Source organism: Salminus brasiliensis, chromosome 18 (assembly GCF_030463535.1).
Source record: "Salminus brasiliensis chromosome 18, fSalBra1.hap2, whole genome shotgun sequence".
NCBI classification, from domain to species: Eukaryota; Metazoa; Chordata; class Actinopteri; order Characiformes; family Bryconidae; genus Salminus; species Salminus brasiliensis.
Genome location: NC_132895.1, coordinates 12448603 through 12466104, shown reverse-complemented (window position 1 = coordinate 12466104; position 17502 = coordinate 12448603).

Here is a 17502-nt window from a genome sequence, read left to right as displayed (position 1 = left end):
TCATAAAGAGCTGATCTGAGCATTCAACTGTAACAGGCTGAAACAGAACATCTGTAATATGGGTCTTTCTGGATTTTGGAGTTGTGAAGAGCCAAAGTATATGACAGATGTGAATAATAAGAGAATTCACTGCATTAAGATAATTAAAAGCTTCATAGGAGTGTATCCTCTTTTAAATGCTCAGAGAGGACTTGGCTGTTTGCTAAGGGAAGCTGCCAGGGCATTTTGCTAAAGTGGCCCTATAAAACTGACCCTTTAAAAGGTATCCAGACAACAGGCCACTCTAAATGGATCAAATGGAAAATGCTTGCAAAAAGATGCAACGTTTATATTTGGTTGCATCTGGAATATTTGCAAAATCTGCAATTGCTAAAAGACAATTGTCACATCATTACAATTATTCTTGTATAGTGAATGCTGTCGCTTAGCCAACCGTGTGTAAATGCAGATTTCTGAGTGCAGATCTCTAGAGAAATGTCTCTTGCACTCATTCACACCTGCAGTAGGATGGGATAAGGATTTGATGAGGATTCCACATGTCAAAACCAAACTCCGTGACCCCATGAATTTATACAAGGATTCTCCCTCTGATGCGAAACCTCCTTATGGTAACAGCCGTGCTGTTTGGTGTGTGACTCAGTTGGATGTGAGGGATATCTCAAAGCTCCAACACCTCATTAAAATACCAGCAACACTCACAGCAATAAACTCCACAGTTTGTGTTAGCTGATAAGGCTCGATCGGCTGGACTAGCTTGTATCGAATATCTTAAGTACTTGAACTAATATTATTGGAAGGCATTATTGTTACGTGACAAGTCGGTTATGGAGGAAATAATGGCATGTCAACCTCCCTCACTTGCAGTAAAAATGAAATCCAACATGCACTAGTAATCAAGCATCCTCGACAAAAGATAAAGGTCCTAAAAAATCTTGTTTGGATTGACACATTTTTTGTTCCCTTAAGAACTTCTCAATGTACAGTTCTTTAAAAAAGCAGTTGTGTAAATAAGAAGTGTGGGTGTGAGTTAAGACTCAAGACAAAAGTCTGCATAGAAGAACAGCTACACTATATGTCCAAATGTTTTTGGACACCCCTTCTAATAAATGCATTCAGCTACTTTAAGCTGCACACATTGCTGACACAGATTTGCCAATGCACACACACAGCCTGTCTAGTCCCTCTTGAAAAGTATAGTAGAATAGGACTCTATGGAGCAGATGAATATGAACCTATTGGCACCATGCCTAATGCCAGGTGTGGGCGCGAGGGTTTAAAGCCCCCCAGCATTGAGCTGTGTAGCAGTGGAACTGTGTTCTCTGGAATGATGGTGCTCCATCCAATACTTTTGGGATGAGTTAGGGAGTTGGGGATGAGGTGGGGTGGTGATCATCCAACATCCAGACCTCACTAGCACTCTTGTCACAGAATCCAATCAAATCCTCACAGTAGTGCTCTAAAAACCAGTAGAAAGTCTTCCCTGGAGAGTAGAAACAGTTACTCCAACAAAAGCAGGATGAACTATTTTTAATACCCCTTCAGAAGAAATAATACATGAGCAGGTGTCCCAATACTTTTGTCCATATTATGAATCTTATAAAACATGTTGGTGCTGTCAATCAAAAACCCTGAATCTCCAATTTTGCTGTATTTTTTCTTTTCTTGTAAAGGTGCCATTTTAGAGATATGAGTTTTTTGTGTGACAAATATGATACACATACGTTTGTGTGCATTTTTAAAAATAGAGCTGCTTCAAAGGGTTCTTTGAGCAATGCCATATAACTTTGGTTCCATAATGATAGTTTTTTGCATTTTTATTAAAGAGATGAGTGATAGTGTAGTGAAGTGTAGTGTAAAGAACTAAATAACATAGACTTGATGTAAAAGTTCTCCACCAACATAAAAGGTTCCTCACACTTAAACTTTTTTTTTTACAAAACTGGTTCTTTATCTAACCAAAAGTGGTTCTTCTAAAGCATCGCTCAAAGATCCCTTTAAAGCACCTTTCTTTTTAAGTACATTGTTTTCATATATTTATGATAAACCATACCTTCAGAACCTAAAGCATTAAGCTGTTCACATACTAGTGTTCCCTATAATATCATTATAATAGGCTGCTTAAGAGTCTACATTTAGACACAGTACTGTATTTTAGAAAAGACCTGCAGAAAGTGAGATGACTCAATTAGGTCACAAAATACAAATTTGGAGAGCCTGAGAATTAATTGCCTAAGTGCTCATTAAGCATTCCATCAGGGCAATTAGATTCCTTTTAGTGTGACAGAATAAATGACTTCCCGGTAATAGGAGTTAGCTGCCAGCTAGCACCTGAAATGAACTACATTGCGATGTCTCATTATAATAAATGCATCAAGTAAAATTAAATGGGACAGGAATTAGCTGGGAGGTGTGATTGTTATCTTAAATGTGTTGCTCTGACTTTTGCAATGTATTCACTTCTCTGGCTCTGAGCTTGATTAAGACATTTAAGAAGGAGAAGATTCTTTCTATGCTTTCATTTCAATGGGACTAAGATTTTCTCTGCAAGTCACACTGCTGTAATGTAGTTGATAACCTTCACTAAATAAGTGTGAGGCTTATTTTCTATATTATTACTTGAGTAAATACAGAACTAATACAACACTCATGCCAGTTGCAGTGAATGGATGAGGAATGGACAGACAGGCAGATAACACACAGAGATACGCTATGGTTTAATAAATGTCCAATGAAGATCCGTGTAATTTGGCCGAGAACAGAAAACCCCTTTTCTTTTACCTTGAACTATGTAAAAGAACATGTGGTTTGAAGCATTTTCCAGTGAATTGATAGTGAACTGATTTATGGCCCTTATTGCATGGTATAATTAATTTTATGCATATGACTTCCGTTACAATTACCATGTGGGGCGATTGGAGAAGTTCACTGCTTATATGAAGCCATCAATAATTGTGAATTCATCACGTAGGAGCCTGAATGTCGCCATGGAGAGAGAGGAGGAAAAATCCTTTTTCAGGACATCAAGGAATCTGTTAAAGGGCAATTGTCTTGGGTTGACTAAATCCCTTAATGAAGTGAACACCACAAATTTGAAGGACATTTTTTAAAACGTGTGTGTGGGTTTGGAGGAGAAACACAAGCTCCTTTCGGCCAAAAAAAATTATTAACATTATCTACACTAAATGGACAAAAGTACTGGGACACTTGTTCGTTTACTGTTTCTTTCACAATCAAAGAAACTGCTCCACAGCTCAATGCTGGGGGGGCTTCATACCCCTCTAGCCCACACCTGGCATTAGGCATGGTGCCAATGGGTTTATGTTTATCTGCTCCAGAGAGTCCTATTCTACTGGCAATACTTTTCAACAGGGACTAGACAAGCTGTGTGTGTGTGCGCATCTTGCAAATCTGTGTCAGCAATTGGTGCAACGTAAAGTAGCTGAATGCATTCAAAAGGGGTGCACAAACTAAAATGTTCAAATATAGGTACCCATTTAGCCTAGACCTGTCACGATAAGTACGTTATTGATTTATCGTATAATATTTGGAGATAACCTCAATCATTTGTCCTGATGTTGGCATCATTCATTGTGTTTCCTTGCATGTTTGTTTACATAAAAATGGGACATTATCAATATTTTATATTATCAATATTCCCACATTGACAAATGCATTAATAATAGAGCCTTATTACACACAGTGCGGACCGGGAAAGGTGAAGACGTGTTTCTTGTGGCTAAAAGGTATTTTTTTAAATATGCTACAAATGTTGACAGGCAGTACAAATTGCCCATAAAGTTATATGAATATCTGCCAAATTATTATTAATTAAACATTCACTGTGCTTTAAAAGGGCATAACTGCATTATTATGCTTTAATATTATATCAGTGTTCTAAAAAGGTTATAAAAAGACAATAATATTGTTTATCACAATTATTTATTGTCCGGAAATAAAGAGTTACTGTGACTGCCCTAATTTAGCCTATTGCAAATTATCTCTGGTCAGGTTGAGCTTACAGATATTTCAACCCAGATGAAAACTGTATATTACATAAATGCAAGATTCGAAAATTAACAAATGCAGCTCGGTTAACTGTAGGAGATAAAAAGGTTATGTAAGGAGATAAAAATTATGTAAAAACAACAAAAATATGATGGGAATATTTCAATTAAATAATAAAATGCAAGACAACTGAGTATTTTGTCCCTTTATACTATTATTATCTCAGTTTCATACGCTCTATGCTTATGCAGAGTAAAGGCTGGACCTCATTCAGCTTTTTTCTTAACAATGTTAAAAAAAAGTAGAAAAAGGCTCTCATTCTGCAAGGTAAGACAAGAGAGACAGAAAGACAGGGATGTAGAGAGAGCGGACAGGTGAGAGTGATGCGTTAAGTTTCCCCATCAGGTGTGTGTCAGGCTCACAGGGCAGATGATTGGAGCTGAAGCACATCACCCACACAACTGAAGTAGCCCAGTCAGGACCAATTCTAGGCTTGTTTTGCTAAGTGACTGATGACCAAACTGGGTCAGGAGTAATGAAGACTACTGATAGCACAGCTAGAGGCTAGAAGGATGTGAGAGAGAGACCCTGGGACAGGACCACAGAGGTCTGACCAGGACGTCCATGGGGAGAGGACTCAGCAGGGGCAAAAGGGACAAAGGTGTGACAGAAGCTCACTCTGACACCAGCAGTAAATTCAGAGAGATATATTAAGCTCTAGGGTGCAGGGCTGGGTGACATGAATGACGCACATGTGAAGTCACACTGGCAAGCCTGGAAACACTTGTTTAAATCCAATAAGACAAAATAATGATCTAATCTACCTGCTCTTCAGATAGTCATGATGTTGAATGCATTGCTTCCACAAGAAATGGGATTTCTGGCCCTTTTTGGCAGCAACATATTGATCCACCATAGACTGTAAATAAGAATACACACAGTATGTGTAGTAATGACTGAAAATTCAGCTTTCTTTAGTTTGACAAGAATGAAGGCTCCACTATGTCAATTTACATTTAAAGGCCATAATCTACATTTTTATAAAAGTCCTTGAGACTTTTAACATTTGTGTGGGTTTAGTTGTCATCATTTATTTTTACATGACCGTTTACCAACTTTGTTTCTCGTAACTGTACCCATATGACTGATGAATATAAAATTACTTCTTTTTATTGACTAAACTGTACTGTACCTTTACTGTAGTGTAATTTAGAAAGCCATCCCGAACAGAACACTCATATTAACTTTGTAACTGTGATTGGCTCAGTCAGTGGATATCACTGTCCAATGAAAACCATGTACCTCAATTTCTGTCCTGTTGTTTTTAGTGTTCTACATGGTTTGAACCCTGTAGCTGCTCAATACTGTGTGTAAATAATTCTGGATGTATAGACAAGGAGAAATGCTCTAAACTCTTTGCATTTCCATTCAAAGGTGAGGGCATTCTTGCCTTTTCCTGTAAAGTCAGCATTTTAAAGATGCATGCTTTTCATTGGACAGCTGCAATATGCTGTATGCAAATAGGCTGCTGTTGTGACATTACAAAAACAATGTCATTCAAAATTAGCTTTTTTTGCAGTTTATTTCCAAATATGGACTTTATGTTTACATGCTAATCTCTTCTATATCGAAACATGAGAAAAGGTCAGGTTTCCACAACAGGGGCCCTTTAAAGTGAATATAAATATTAAAATCTTACTTTATACTCTTCTTCATTACATTGCATTATTCACACATTACTATTGCGTATGAACTGTCACCCCTCCTGTGGCTTACCCACAGCCAAAATGAGATACTTATACCACTTAGATCTGTTCTGTAAACAAAGCGACTGCTTGACATATGCCATCATCATGTCTATCAAACGTAATTGAAAACCCTTAAAGCCTTTTCTGCGCTCAACAGCGCATCACCCTTGTATGTCTGTAAAACAGTGGCATATAGCGTATACCAATGCATTAATGTCAACACATCAGCATGTCATTGAAAAGCAGTGTCTGCCAGCTTCCAGGCCTGGGCGCAAAGATCTATATTAAAGTGAAATGAATGCAGAGGAAAACCCCTGTTAGATGTATGACCTCCGCCAGAGAACACATTTTGACTGAATTGATCTGGATGATATGAATAATTTAGGAGACACTAAAGGAGGCAATATAAATGCACACATATATTCTAATCTTTCAAGCAGTGTTCCGTAAATGCTCTGTTTTCAGCTTCCTCCATCTCGCAGGCATGGAGCGCCCGTTGGCTGCCCCGGGGCTAAATTAATCCCGAAATGTATCCTCTCCTCTATTCCACATTCAAAGTTATTCACATATGGATGCATAATAATTATTTTGAGATTAAATCCAACCTGAAATTTGTGTCCACTCTCTTTTTTTTTGGTGGAGAAGCAACTTTTCCCCCCTTTTTTCCTGACCTTTTAGCTTGCCTGCAAGCACATTTCATGGGTAATTCATGCTGACATGCTTCCTCTGCCTTTAGCTACAGCTAATCCCACTGACAGGCCCAACTTCTTGTTAGACCTTGTTACCTACTACTTGTAGTATGTGCCCTCTTAAAAAGAGCAAAGAGTCTCAGCAACTTCTAAAAAGACCTTTAACACTGCACTGCCTTTCTAGTCTTTTAGTGTTAATGTGTGCATTTTTGCTAGTGGTTTTACTGAAGGACTGTTTAGATCACCTAGATGTTAGATGGTAACTGTAAATTCTGGCCCTCCACTAGGACAGCTTCAGAAAGGGATAATTTAACACATATCTATCGCAATGTATTAATGTTTTTTGGGGGGTTTTTTTGCATTTTTTGCATTGCTGTATATACTGTTTTTCCTAATCCGTTATACTTAGTACTTACTGAAAATGTGTAACTGCTTTCTTCTTGGATGTATTTTTGTATGGCATGCAAAAAAAACAACAAAAAAAATTCTGCTGTTTTACATGTTCTGACATTCTGAATGGAAAATTCCATAATTAATGGACCAATAGGCAACAATCCAAAATGATTAAATTTCCCATTTTTACATTGACTTCTAGGAAGAAGAAGGTTTTGTAATGTTTCCATTTTGGAGATTTGGGTTTTGCCCTACAGTACAATCGGCAACAGAACTTTTCCGAACAGAACAGCAAAGTTTCCTAAAGACAATATAAAAGATTTTATTCCAAGCCATTTCGGAGCATTTCTATTGATTGTTTGTCATGATATTTTAACAAAATAAAAATTATATATATATATATATATATATGCTATTTGTAATGGTCTTTGTTGCTACTAATGTAATGCTTGCAGTTTACATACAATTTATGCAGTTTTTTTTCATACACCTTATAGTATGCATTACTGTCTTTATCTGCATGTTTATTGTATTATTATTGTATTATTGTTTATTGTACTGTATTTATTACTGGAATTACGTTCATCAGCCATGTGTTAGATTTCTATAGTTGGTAGTCTTCTCCAGTTGCTTCAACCTTTTTGGTGTGTATTGTTTGGGGCTGTAAACACAGGCCATGTGCATATGTTGCTTCAAGACCCAGAAGAAATGTTTAATTTCACTGTCTATTTAAATACTTCCAGTCCAGAAAAACAATTTTATGCACAAGCAATTTTACTGTTTCATTGAATCCAAATGATTACTTTCAATGTAACAATGCAGGGTTAAACCAATAGGTTAGATGAACAAATTCAATATTTTTGCAATAAAACCTATCCTAAACATTACAAATTAAGTATTGATGTTATATTTATTATGGAGTAAGTCTATAGTTATATGTTTTTGAACACAAATCTCAAAATTCTCCAAGTGTTTTTGCACAATTTTCAATTATTGGCTGCCATTTACCTCATGTCAAAATGAAAATATCTTACTTTTACAGGTTGGGTAGAAACATCTTTCAAATCTAAATATTTAAATGTACAGTGTAATTCCTTCAGCAGACAACTTAATCACAACTGCATATTTAATTAACTATTAATAAGAGTAAAATACTTAAGGGGACTCAAAAATTAAAATGATAATTAGACAATGATGATGAATAGAGAGTGCCAGGCTGCATGAGGGTCAATACAACGGTCCAAGAAGAAAATAAATAGGACGCTGGTAACAGATGGTCCATAGTGGTGAGTTCATCTGGCCACAAACAAAGACCATAGCAGTGATTTCATGATCATTTTGAACCCCAGCAATGATTTAATGATCAGTCTGGCCTCACCTATTATTTATATAGACATATAATCAAGTGCAAAACCATCTTTCAGCCACAAACAACAAATGCCAAATCCGGATCTCATCAGTCAAGTAGCTTTATCAACAGTTCACAGCCTTTGACTGGAGATGTATTCCCACTGTAGTGTTGGGTTTATGTAGAGTGCCCTCATTCTTTTATTCTAACACAATTAAACCTTTACAATATTCACAGAGTGGCTCATAATAATTCATTGAGGGTGGTTTTATTTAACATAAAACACACAACTTCAATTAACTTTCTAATATAAAATTTAGCCCTCTAACAGGTATCTGCTTGGCACTCGACTTGCACACATTTAATCAGCATGGCTGACTGGCCTTGCCAAATAAAAAACTGAAGTTCAACCACTTTGGCATGTTCTTGCATCGTGTTTAGAGCACACATTGCCCTTGTTTACTATGTGAAGACAATGACAATCATAAAAGCCCAAATTGCAGGATAACAAGAGGCGTGTGCATCACGCGTGGAGCGTGGTGTGCAACGCGTGGCATAGGGGGAGCCCAGCACCTGACCTGAGATACAGGTTAATTACTGAACTGATCCAGGCCAAGATAAAAATGACACAAGGTTCCAGTCCAACTGGAGCAGCAGGTCGCAACACTGACAGATGCCCCATTACAATGTTAATGATAGCAGAGCCCTGGACAAATAATTACATTCAAAGCTTTTCCTTGTAATACCACAATGAGCGGCACGCCAAAGATGGCTTTCCTAGATGAGGGGGAATGCAGCTGGGAACATATGTGGCACAAGCCAGGGGAGTCCCTCAGCACCACCCCAGCAGCCTTTGTCCCCAGACACTGTACGAAGGAGGCGCGTGTGCCTAACAAACAGACAGATTTGAGAGACTGATAGAAGAGAGACTGGTCCATTTAGCTCCTCAGCATGTCCCAAGCTCTCTCATCAAGGGACAATCTCAAGCCTTTTAATTTTCCCCAAGCTCTGACATATCCACTCCTCCTATTGTTCAGCACTAGCATGGTTATCTTCTGCCTGAGTGGTACCAGGTGCGGCGTTAAGATCTAACTCAGCATAGTGGAGAAGATTCAGAAACTCCAAAAAGGGGTTCTCTGGAGTAATGCCATCGAGGAGCCACTTTTGGTTGCCTAAAGAATCATTTAATAGATGGTTCTTTAAAGAAGTGTTTTCTGTAATTAAGAACATTTTAGAAACTAAGGGTTAAGTCTATACAGCAGAGGTTAAATAAAAACGATAAAGACAATAAAAACATTTTTTATTATTATCATTATTTTTAAAGTAACAATCTGGCCCAAAAAAAATTCAATATCTGTTATAAACCAGCCTCAGCTAGAGAGAGATTTTTCAGTTTTAATACTAGGACAACCTTTTTCTAATTAGGTTTCTAAATGGGTTAGGTTTGGTGAGTTTAGGTTTGTTATGCCGCACCAGCAAGCAGCTTCAGATAAGGTTCATATCTGCAATCAGAATGGAGAAAGTGTGAATTCTGACTGTGGCATGATTGCTGTTGCCAGATGGGCTGGTTTAAGTCATTGTAGAACTGCTGATCTCCTGGGATTTTCAGTACAACTGTCTCAAGTGGTTACTCAGAATAGATCTAGTGAGCTGCAGTTCTGCATACAGAAATGCCTTGTTGAGAAGATGTAAAAAGAAATTGGTCAGACTGGTTGGAGCCAACAGAAAGGCTACAAAACCCAGCACCACAGAAAGCACAACAGGCTGAACTATGAGGTACAAGGGATACCACAGCAGACAGCCTGGCCACAGGAGTAGCAACTAATATGTAATATGTAATAACTAATATTGCAACTAAAAGACAGAATCTGTACAATGTGTACTAAATATAGGTTTTAGACCGTTGTGCATATGTCAGTGAAAGGTTATTACCTTAACCTATACTTAACCTACTACAACTAAACGTAATTCTAACCTAAACATGGGCTTAAAATAACCAAACCCTTACCTTTACTCTAACCCTAAACATAACCATAGTAGAATGTGAAATTAGTACCATTTCTGCAAGAGTTTTCACTCATTAATTCCTTTTTTATTCACCTTAAAGTTCCATTAAACAATAGGGGTTGGCCATCATTGTTTATTTTGTGTAGATCTTTCCGTGCAACAGCAGATTCATAGATAGAGATTACAACCACAGCAATAATAAACCCAAAAATGTGTAGCATAATATGCTTGTTTAGATGGTGTTACAATAACTTGAAGAAGTGGAGAACTTCATTTGAACAACAGTGTTAGAAACACAAACCAAAGAAAGACTGGTGTGTTTTTGGAGCACCATCACCTTCCAAAGATAAAGGACCTTCGTCTGTGTCTATGTGTATCCATACGTCTGCTCTTACCATCTTGTGGAGAGAAAACCAGCACCAGTGTCGGGTGATTATTAGGCTCCTAGGCCAGTTAGTGTTCAAGCTAACGCCTTGTGTATTACCCTCACAAACACTCGATGCGTCCACTTAACGAGAACTTCACAACCGTGCCATTTTGCTGGGTAAGGATCACACAAGAACAGAAAGCTGAAGCTGCTGTGGCACAGGTTCAACAAAATTGGATTTGCAGCATGGACGAGAATATCAAAGGAATGTCAAGTCAAGTCAAGTGGGTTTTATTGTCATTTCCACTATATACAGAGTACACAGTGAAACGAAACAACGTTCCTCCAGGACCATGGTGCAACATAGACATAGTGCATACAGAACCCAAGTGCAACACAAGTGCAATGTTTCATTTGTGCAATCCATGCTACAAAGAATTCAGGCTGTTTTTAGAGCAAAGGGAGTCTTAGTATAGTCTTAGTATAATGTTTCTAATAAAATTAGGAATCAAACTGATAAGACTGAGGGTTACAATGCTATGCTATGAAACTTTACCGGCACTGTGTGTGAATGTCTTGAACCTGTACTAATCACCTCATTATGCCTTTTCATTTAGTAACTTGAAATCCAAAATTCGAAAGCTGAGACTGTAAAATGATATACAATATCCACCCTCTACCTGATGACATAGAAACATATCAAATAGGCGGTGAGATGAAGACGCGAGTGCCCAAAAGCTCATTAGAGCGTGCTGATGGGAAAGAAAAGTGCTCTACATGTAGATCACAGTAACGGTGTGTGTGTGGAGGGGGGGGGTCACCTCTGAAAGGCTACCGTCATAATTCAACTGACCTCTCCATGCTGTCACCTCACATCCTGAGAGAACTAATCAACAAAAGGTAAAGAATGGGGTGGGGAGGCCAATGGCCCAAGATGGGGAAAAATGAAGAGAGCAAAGGAAACCAAAGAGCCAGAACGTGCGGGAAATTTATTTTTTAACCCCTGTCCTTGCAGCGTATTAATCTTCCTGTGACCTCCTGTTCAGTGAAGTGTCTGAGAGTGATATTCTCCGTCTTAGGCCACTCACTCCCTCTCACTTTCACCCAAAACATTAAATATCACCTGCCGTGATTAATCCCAACTTAATTAAACCCATCAGTGAAACAATGGCAAGGCAATGAGCTATGTAATCATTGAAATAGTAAATTAAATGATGTAAGGGGCCCTCAGTTTGCCTTATTGACAGTGATGGAGGGGACGTAGGGGGTCCCGGGGAAGCGGAGAGCTGGGGGTTCCGCCTGACCACGCTGGGCTGGCCCCCTGCTGCACGCTGGGGAACTTTCCAATCTGCCGCTGCACACCGGACACATTTGAATTAATCGGAGCCCTCTCCTGGCCCTCCCCAATGGCCCCCAGTTTCTTATGGATGACTTCCATTTAAAAGCTGTTATTACTAGTGTGTGGAGAGCGTATCTGTGTCACTGAGCTAATCACATGGATGCTGTTCACACGTGTCTCTGAAACACTCCATGGTGGGCCACTCCACGGCTCCTACCAATAAGACCTGTGTACTTGGAAACTGAAAGTTCCAACAGGAAAAACATAAAAAAGGTCATTTGAGATTATTGAGATCTTTTCCATAGATGGATAGATATAGATATAGATATAGGTATAGATATAGATAGCTTTTCCAGCAAAATTAGACCATCAACTTGACAACATTTTGCCAAGAATGATCTGACTCAAGCCTTGGTGCAAATGAAAAGCTCCAAATGTGTTGACAAACAAACACAACCTGGACCCTCATGCTCTCTGGACTAAATGGGGTCAATCCTCAATTCTTCCTGGCTCCAGAACCACAAGGTGAACAGCTGTTTAAAGAGAAAACATCTCTGATTGATCAGTATGCAGGTACTGAACTCAAAAGGTTCACATCAACCTGTGTGTGCACTTCCCATTACTACGAATGTGAGCGCACACACGCATTGTCATAATGGGCAAACATCAGCCACAGCTGGGATGTTAATGCCAGCAAACAGGATTATCCTCAGAAAGGATTTCTCAACTAAGCATTTCCCCTTAATTAGATTTCTTCATCTCAGGAATGAATTGCTTTTTAGCAGCAGAACCTGTCACTGAGGGAGCTGTTAGCTCCTTATAACTGAATTAAATGCATAATTAGTGATATAATTATATTAGCAGGGGGGGTCCTTTGTGTTTGTGCATGGGAGACAGGGGGCAGGCAGGAAGTAAAGAGATATGGACAGGAAATATGTGGTCTTATAGCAAGTATTGAATATTTTCAGACATGGCATTTTCTTTGCTTTGCTAAGGGTTGGCCAGGGCCTATATTTGTAAAGCATCTCAAAGTAAATATACTGATTTAAGATCAGGTCTCATATAAATGGCGTAGGTTGATCAGAATGCTTAATTAGTTCATTTTTAACTTTTACAATTTAGTAAACATGCCAAGATTTTTTTTTGTGCTTGTTTAAGCAGTGATCTACTAAAATAAGCTTATTAAATGTGCTTATTTCAATACATACAATACTTTAATAACCTTAATTATCTCCTTATACTCTTACAACAATCCCAAAAGACTAAATATTGCACATATATATCTTTAATTAAGATCATTTCACTTACTAAGCTGCCATTTTCTGCATTGTGACATGCAAAGGCATGCAAGCACTGCAGAGACACTGTTCTAGGCCATGTAGAAGCAGCATGCTGTGCTCTTGCCCAGCAGGGCTGGGTCAGCCACGGCTAGGCCTCAGCGTGGGCCTCAGCTGGCATGGGCAGGTCTGAGAGAGGAACGAGCGAGTGAGGTCCCGCGCCTCTCCCCATGCCGCGCCGCCCAGGCCCATTCATCACCCAGCCGCCGCTGACAGTGACGGATGGGTCAGGCCCAGGACTGGCACCGCACCAGCGGCAGAATCATACGGCCCACGAGCCCACTGACAGCTGGAGCGCCGTGTCAAGTGGCGGAGAGACGGCGGCCATTAATAATCCCCGTCACATGATCCGAGTGACGCACGGACGGCAGAGGGGCCACCGTTCAGATGGCGGCCCGGAAGGGAGATGTCACACTGGGTGGAGGTGACAGTCATGGAGGCTTACTCTTTAATCAAGTGAGCCGAGATGGGATAATGAATAGATCTGGCCCAAATTGGGAGAGGGCAAAGATGAGGTGTCTAAATAAGAACTGATTTTTTTTTTTAATAACCCAGCTGTGGTTTGTGCTAAAGCTCTAAGCAGCTCAACAAATACCTTCATGTCAAGTTTCTGAAGTAGCAGAAAACAAAAGATGCCTTGAACATCATGCATGGGATTCCATCCATGAGCAAGCACTGTCAGACTAGAAATGACCCTGAACATCAATAAATAATTTAAAGAGCTTTTTGTGGATTTTGTCTATTGGTGTATTGATCATGAAATTAACATAGGAACACTATACACTATGTGGACAAAAGTATTGGGACACCGGCTCACTCATTGTTTCTTCCAAAATCAATAAAAAAAAGAGAGTTTATCCTGCTTTTGTTGGAGTAACTGTCTCTACGCTTTCAGGAAAGGTTATCTACTAGATTCTGGAGCATTGCTGTGAGGTTTTGATTGCATTCATTCATTCATCCCCAACTCCCCAACTCATCCCCCAAAAAAATGGATAGAGCACCATCATTACTAGAGAACACAGTTTCACTGCTCCACAGCTCAATGCTGGAAGGGCTTTATAACCCTATAGCCCACGCCTGGCATTAGGCATGGTGCCAACAAGTTCATGTTTATATGCTCCAGAGAGTCCTATTCTATAGGCAGTATTTCTCTACAATGACTAGGTAAGCTGTGTGTGTGCGCATTTGCACATCTGTGTCAGCAGTGGGTTCAAAATTCAGTAGCTGAATGCATTCATAAGATGGGGTGTCCACAAACGTTTAGACATGTAGTGTATCTGTTGATTCCCAATCCATGTAGAAATGTAGATATTATGGCTAAATCCATCTAATCATATCCCAGAGAAATGTATCATTCATTTCTGAAGGATTACAAAATGCAGTAAAATGGATAAAAGAGAAGGATACAAATTTAAAAATCTAAGCTGAACATCACAAATGAGATTCCATCAGTGAGCTAGAACGGTCAGACTAGAAACTCTCAATATCAATAAATAATGTAAAGAGCTATTTTAGGATTATTCTATGCATAGTAATAATGTATGGTCTTAAATAGCCCACTGTTGGTGTTGTAACAGAACCTCATATATCAGAACTGGTAACTTTACCTAAAAATGTACACATTTAATTTTAACTTCAGTGTACACTTGTGGCCAGTGATTCCAGGTCAATTCAGGATCCATCACATGGAATGAGCAGATTTGGGACAAGGTGCTTTGTTAGGACAATTTATTCCGAGCAATTCTGAATTATTTCTATTTGTCGATCCATCATGAAATGTACCAATATGGTTATATGGGATATGCCAATATCCAAAATTATGTACATGCCTGATGCTAATCAGTGCAGACATGCAGACATTTTGCCTAAATCTACTCTTCATATTCTGGAGAAATGTAGCACTCATTTCTGGAGGATTGCAAATGTTGTGAAATTGAAAATTGAGAGGGAAGCAGATATTTTAGTGTAGTAGCCCAACATTGCACAATCTGCTCTTCCAAAATGCAACAAAGGCCTTGAAATATAACTGAAATATGATTCTGATATAAACCAGACATAAACCTAACTAGTTTCTATTTCTTATTCTAAATCGACTACATAAAAAAAAGACTCACTAGACTGATTTGATGTAGGCATGCACATGTTCGACAGGTTGCAAACTTCTGAGTTAGAGTAAGTCTGTAATCGTCTTTCAACTCTCCTTGTCCTGAAGCATGCAAGCTATGCAGATGTGTTGCACGTGCTTAAGCCATTTATTCTTTTGCGGCGTTAAGGAATCCGAAAGATCTTTTAATCCAATTTAACATAGCAATCATAGAAGCACAAATCAAGCGCATAATAACCCGTAAAGGTGCCAGGCAGATTGCATGTCATTACTGAGTGTTTTGCAGTAATGAAGCTTCTTTTAATGGGATTCCACAAAGCTTTCATAGCAAGGTATGCATCCAAGCATCGACACTAATTCAGTTAAAAATAATTCATAGCAAAGACACACTGGGAAGAGTGAGTGATCCCTGGAGGGTTTGTCCTCTAGGAACGGCACCTTAATTTTACCCTTGTGCCAGAATCCCCGTTTCAATGAGGGAAAATATCATTATCTGTATCAGTGCTATTAAGGCAGCATGCATTCAGCCAAAGAGTGATTAAGTGGCATGTCCTCCATATCCCAGACTTATAAATGCAGTTTTGGCTGATCCTAAGACTGAGGGGCAAAAGTTGCTCTAACTGAATTAGTCCTGTGAGCATACAGTCAGTATTAGAGCTGGTCTTTACTACCCTTGTGTAGGTGACAAACACCTCAAATAATTCATATTTAGAATCATATCTGAACTGAGGGAAAATATAAGCTCATTTTAAAGAGATCTCGCTTCCTTAATATATCATATTTCACAAAAGTGATTTTTGTGTATTTTCTCTCTCATATGTACACCCAGGCAATGGCTGTTGACAAATCCAGAAAAGACTAATGTGTTTTAAATGGCTATTTTCGAGGCCTCACAATTCATAAGTCAGTGCGAAAGCAAGATTAGGGCGTCTGTTTAACAGGCAGTAAGTCATAATAACTGCGTTTATGGAGGACTTTGCCCATAGATCTACACTTTTAAATTACCTATGAATGCCGGTTTGACAGATTAGCTCCATCAGTTTGAAGAGTGGGGACGAAAGAGTACACAAGATTGATGCAAAAACCGTACCTCGCTGATCAGTTTCTTTACCCATTAGTTATGATAGTGAAATTACAAATCGGCTCCGGCATCATCAAAGTGAAATACATTAGCGATTTGATTTGGAACCTGTAAATTGTTCCCGTTCACATTAATATTCTGCCTGTGCATGACATGTAAAAGCAAATATGGATTCAAGAGAGCAGGAGAGCTGCCGAGAGGACTTTTGAGGAAATTAAATCTAGCTCAGGAGGAGCAATAACTAAATTACTTCAGACTAAGCCTCCCCAAGTTTCCACACCTGAGAGCAGCGCTGTCTTCATTTTGAGACTTCAGATTTCTATGCATTTTTAAAGAGCATACACAGATAAACTAGCTGCGTAGGTGTCCACCTACACAAAGCCCAGTTATCTGGCATGGAGGAAAAGCTTGATACAGTCCGTGTCAGTGGGCAGGACGAGGATAAAGAGGTTGGGTTTGAGCTTTGTAGTTGGGCTTCTTCAGCCATATATTACAGGACAAATAAATAACAATGCACCTTGTGTGTGGGCCTGTGTGCTCATTTTCAAAATTAATTTGATGTGAATGACAATGCATCTTCTGAGTTGATCATCATCACTGTTTTTTTCTTTGGTATCAAACTTCAAAATATTGTGCTACATGTGCTAATGTCATGTATCATGAAAATATCTTTGAGTATAATAATAATAATAGAAAGAATGTTGCCATTTTGCCCATCCCTACTTCAGTGTATGCTAAAATTTTCTTTCCCAAGCTTTGGACCATTTCTACTAGCCTATTTATTAAGAAACTTACTACTATACTATCCATACTATTTTAAAGGCACCTGGCATTAAAATATTAATAACACCTTAATAAGTATATAATAATAATAATAAGTAAATAACAATTAGTAACATAAATAAGTTTTATAAATTGAGATTTGCCATTGTAGTAGTTTAATATTAATAGTTAAAACCAAGTTTTAAAAAGGTTTTAGAAAATGTTCAGAATAAGAACACATACAAAACAAAAGTAGTTTTTTCTTTTTTCTTTTTTTTTACATCACTATGTTCAATAAAACATCTTCAAATTTCTCCTTATG